At 44.1% G+C, this 5,550-nt stretch overlaps 1 long non-coding RNA gene across 1 annotated transcript; it reads left to right on the top strand.

The window, feature by feature from the left end:
- Positions 1-903: 903 nt before the first annotated feature.
- LOC144458649 (uncharacterized) lies at positions 904-3,467 on the top strand. Its single transcript, XR_013488036.1, has 2 exons — positions 904-2,102; positions 2,223-3,467. It is a non-coding gene; the product is annotated as an uncharacterized LOC144458649 (long non-coding RNA).
- The last annotated feature ends 2,083 nt before the right edge of the window (positions 3,468-5,550 follow it).

Genomic DNA, 5,550 nt, shown 5'->3' with positions numbered 1-5,550 from the left:
CAACTGATGGTCCCAACCCCATTGATAAAGCAAGAAATTCCACTAATTAACCCTGATAAGGCACACCTGTGAAGTGGAAACCATTTCAGGTGACTACCTCTTGAAGCTCATCGAGAGAATGCCAAGAGTGTGCAAAGCAGTAATCAGAGCAAAGGATGGCTATTTTGAAGAAACTAGAATATAAAACATGTTTTCAGTTATTTCACCTTTTTTTGTTAAGTACATAACTCCACATGTGTTCATTCATAGTTTTGATGCCTTCAGTGAGAATCTACAATGTAAATAGTCATGAAAATAAAGAAAACGCATTGAATGAGAAGGTGTGTCCAAACTTTTGGCCTGTACTGTATGTCATGAATAAAACTAATAATATCTGAACCTGCACTGTACAAATTAAAAAAGTGTTCTTGAGAAATACTATTACAAATCATTAAACATAAAAAAAAACCCTAACACACACAATAAACATCACTCATTCATAAAGTGGCCAAAGACAGCACAATAATCTGGTGGCTGAAATTAAACTACTGCAAATACTTTACATTTCTACAAATGAAGACACAATAAAGTTATGTGGAACCTAAAGTGAATCATAGTATGTGATAATAAAAACAATGTTGCAGTTAATTTCATAAAATTAATAAAGTGCAGTAAGGATGTAAATAAGTGAATTAATAAATGCAGTACATAGTATATACATGCTAATGCAACACATTTAGGCACTGATAGTTTACAGTAGGCTTAAACAAAGTTAACAGTTGTTTAATTTATGTAAAGGACATTTTCTAAATGTTACTGTTCAGTGTGTAATAAAGTTACATCACTGTGTAAAGCAGAGGTGATTTGTTGTCTCTCTGCAGATATAATAACACTGAACAGACTCTTCTATTGGCTCCAGTTAGACCAACATTGATGCTTCATATGTTTGATTCTATGCAAACTCAGTGAGCTTCCTTGTTACTCAGCTATAAAAACATCACATCAGGCTGTCAGTGGAGTTCACAGCACGTCAGTTTCAACATAAACCATGTTCTCTGTAGCTCTGCTGCTGCTGTTGGCAGCTGGATGTGAGTCTCTCTGGATTTGTCAACAGTTCTTCATTTGCTCTGTAACTTCTTAATTTGTTACAATCTTTGTTTTTAACAGGTGTGAAGTGTGAACAGTTGACACAGCCAGCCTCTGTGACTGTGCAGCCAGGTCAACGTCTGACCATCACCTGTCAGGTCTCTTATTCTGTGGGCAGCTACTACACAGCTTGGATCAGACAGCCTGCAGGGAAAGGACTGGAGTGGATTGGAAGTGCAGCTTCTGGATACACAACATATTACAAAGATTCACTGAAGAACAAGTTCAGTATCAGCTCAGACTCTTCCAGCAACACAGTGACTCTAAACGGACAGAATGTGCAGCCTGAAGACACTGCTGTGTATTACTGTGCCAGAGAGCCACAGTGACACAAAGCATCAGTAGACCTGAACAAAAACCCCTCAGTGCCTGAACACTTGTAACATGAAGCCACCAGAGGAGGAGCCCTCAGACCACTAATGATTTCAACACCAGCTCACTGTTACAGTACAGAGAGGAACAGTTTCTATGGGGTCAGATCAGTCTCATAATGAATGAACTCACGCAGGGTTTTTCACAAATGCACATGCTCTGGTTCACAGTTGTATTTCGGACTCACTAATGCACACGATCTGTTTCGCAAATGCACAAGCTCTGCTTCACAAATATTTTTTTAATCCAAACTTGTAATATAAATTCACAGATCATGCGAATCGCTGAATGTGCATTTACAAACTGCTTCTCATCTGTGAACCTCTACATTTGTGAGAGAAATCTGTGTGGTGAATTTTGAGACTCCCCTTACATCGCAGGTCAATGAACGTCACCATTGGCTGATAATCAAATTTATGATTCTGATTGACAGATTCATCAGTAATCAGGTGTGTTTGCTTTCAGCCAGTCGTATGGCTCCTTACATTTTCTCCACACTTTTAAACCAATCGCAGAGCTACTGAGCTACTGAGCTACTGTTTGCAGTGTTCAAACAAGACGCGCTAGACTGAAACGGTGGAAGAGACATGGATCAATCTCAACCTGTAAGTAACACATTTATCTTATTATCCCCTCGTTGTATATCATGCAATGTTATTGAATTTTAATGAAGCGTTCTGCTTAGCCAAGTAACATGTTTGAATGAACATAAACTATGAATACAGCCTATGTAAGGCCCCGGTGCAGAAAAGGATCCAGGGTGGTGAGGCCTGCCTGGAGTTGCTGTGGAGAACCAGTGACAAGATTTCCTGAGATCCAGACGACCCCGGGGACCTAGAGGAAAGAGAGGAGGACGCAGCCATCACCCCTTCCCTGTCTGCGGGATTTCAAGTGACTTGAGTTGAGCTAAGTCTGCACAGAGACATTTCACCATGTCAGAGGCAGATCATAGCGAAGAGCAGAGCTCTGGAGAAGAGACTGATACTATTGAACAATTGCAGGCTAAGCTTTCTGTACTGACTGAGAAACATGATAAAGCCATGGAAACTATTGCCACTCTAAAGACTGGGTCAAATAAGTCATATGTTTATGTGCCGAGAGAGCGCCCGATCCAGCCTTTCAGTGGGGATCCAGCCACAGATGGTCGCTCAGTTGATGAGTTCATTGAAGAGGTAGAACGTGTAATCAAGGCCAGAGGTCAGAGTCCTGAAGAAAAGATTGATTTCATTCTATCTCTTTTAAGAGGTTCTGCGTTAGAGGAGATCAGACTGTGCGTGGACGGGGAGCCTAAAGATCCTAACGAGTTATTCACTTGTTTAAGAGAGTGTTGGACTAAGAGTCTCATCCTACTCTCTAATGTGCTATGTGTGAGCTCAGTCCTGCGTGTTCTTTAATGAAGCAATAGGAGAAGATATTCGGTCTCAGTTAATGTAGTTTATTAAGCAGTAAAGGAATAAAATTACAGAGCTCTGGGTCTCAACTTCACATCCCTGACGAACAACAAAGGTGTGTCAGTTCACGAAGTCTGACCTCCTGTCCTTTCCCTGACCCAGTATATTTGAGCGTAACAGAGTGTCATTGTGCACGCAAGGCGTTGTCCTCTTCTCACTGGCAGTTCCACTTCCTCCTTCACCACACCACGCCCCTGCCTCGTGTTAATCTGACTCCTTCCCGCTGGCGGTGGGGGCGTGGTTCCTGTTTTGAAAGACAAGAGAACAACACAACTCCCTACACGTGCTGTACCTTACTATCTGTATATCACTTTCTATTCTTTTTACCATATATGAAACTAATTATCTAAGCATTGCGGTATGTGCTCCTCAGACTTCATGTCTCTTCCTCTCCTGTACTTCTCCACTTCTGCAAAGCAAACACATTCAGATCAGCTGAAATCATCTCAGTATTCTCATTGTTCACACATCTAAAACTTATACAGAGAAACACAACTTATAGTAAAACACATAAAATCATTCTATTCCCAACAAGAGGCTTACGCAGAGAAACGTAGCATAGCTCGGCTGTTCCAAGCCTTTTATGGTCGTCAGCAAAGGGAGGGTGAAGATTTTCAGGAGTATTCACACGCACTCTCCCAGATCTTACGACTAGTCCTAAAACAGAGACCTGATGCTGTATCCAATGCTAAGACCGCTGTCAGAGACCAATTCATTGAGGGCGTGCGAGATTCTTCTCTCAGAAGAGAACTACGCAAAATGGTTAGGGACGACCCCCAGACCACTCTGTTGGATGTACGAGAAGAGGCCATCGCCTGGTCCCTGGAGGACAAGTCATATAACACTAAGGCAGTTAAGAGCAGGAAGGTAGCATGTGACAGTATCAGGGGAGAAGGCCAGTGTCCTGATAACTCACAGGAGAAGCAGTCTACCACTCTAGAGGATATTGTTAGGGTGGTCTCAGAGCAGAGCAAGGCTATAGGGGAGTTAACCATTGCATTGAAAGAGGGTCTAGCTCTCAAGGAGAAATACAGCAAAGACACAGGTGGTAAGCCTAGACTGAAGCCCCAGTTTACAGAGGATGGGAAGCCAATTTGCTTCAAGTGTAAAGGGGTGGGACATATTGCAAAGGAGTGCACACAACGCAAACCAGGAAACCAGCCTACTACCTCCAGTGCCTTGGTTCAGTCAAACTAGCTTCCTCGGATGCCAAGAGCCGGGCAATCCGAGGTGAGACTAAAGGCTCTAAGACTCTTAACCGTGAGCGATTCCTTGAGCGGGCGGTGGGTGAGTGTCGTGAAGTTTCAGTCCAGATTGGTGGGGTTCCAGTTAAATGCCTGTTGGACACAGGGACCCAGGTTAGCACCATTTCTGAGTCTTTCTTCAGACAATACTTATTAGAGAAAGAGGGAGATGTGTTCCCCACCGCCCAGTGGCTCAAGTTGACTGCAGCAAACTCTTCGCCGATTCCCTACTTAGGATATCTTGAACTAGATATGGAGGCCATGGGGGTAAACATACCTGAGTGTGGTTTCTTAGTGGTTAAAGACCCTGTTATTCAAGATCCAATTAGAGGGGAGGAGTCGGCGACTCAGAACAAAGAGTTAGAACAGCCCCAGACAAAGAGTTTTCAGGAACCAGTGCCAGGTCTCATTGGCATGAATATCATTAAGAGATGCAAGCAGTTGGTTACAGCCTAGTTCGACACTACTCCCAGAGGAGAGCTGGATCCAGATTGGAGGGAAGCCTTTCAGCAAGTACAGACATGTGAGGTAGTAGAGAAGACCGCCACAGCCAGGCTAACAGGCCGAGATACAGTACGTGTGCCAGCGTGTTCTGTCGCTACAGTTTATGCCAAAGGGAGCAAAACTGCATCAGATGAGGGTGCCTATCTGCTGCTGGAGCCTGCTAAGTCACCACTGCCCGGTGGTCTTGTAGTAGCGCCCACTCTTGTGGAGGCCACTAGACGTGTGTTCCCAGTGCAGGTAGTGAATTTCTCTCAGGAGGATGTGTGGTTGAATCCCCGGACCAGGCAAGGCATATTGTCTCAGGTTGAATGTGTTGACAATGATCAGACAGAGGTGAGATTTCAGCGCATCTCCGCTGACCAGGAAGAAGTGACTGTTGAAGAGAAAGAGAAACAGACAGCAGTTAATGACCTCCAGTCAATACTGGGCCAGCTGCACATAGGTGGTACAGAGGAAGAACAGGCTAAGTTAGCTGTACTCCTAGCCAAGTATGCAGATGTGTTTGCTCTTCAAGATGAGGATCTAGGTTACACAGACCGAGTCAAACATGAGATCACCCTGACCGATGAAGTCCCTGTTTCGCAGCCCTACCGCCGTATACCCCACACACAGTATAATGAGGTTAGGGAGCACATCACCAAGCTTCTAAAGAAGGGTGTCATCCAGGAAAGTACTAGTGCCTATGCTTCACCAGTGGTTCTTGTCAGAAAAACTGATGGTAGTCTAAGACTATGTGTGGACTATAGGAAGCTAAACTTAAAGACTCGCCGTGACGCTTTCCCTTTGCCCCGCATTGATGAATGTTTCGATGCCCTGCACGGAGCAAAGTTCTTTTCGACTATCGACCTGGCTAG

This window comes from Epinephelus lanceolatus, chromosome 18 (assembly GCF_041903045.1).
Source record: "Epinephelus lanceolatus isolate andai-2023 chromosome 18, ASM4190304v1, whole genome shotgun sequence".
NCBI classification, from domain to species: domain Eukaryota; kingdom Metazoa; phylum Chordata; class Actinopteri; order Perciformes; family Serranidae; genus Epinephelus; species Epinephelus lanceolatus.
This window is presented reverse-complemented; position numbering and strand designations above follow the sequence as displayed.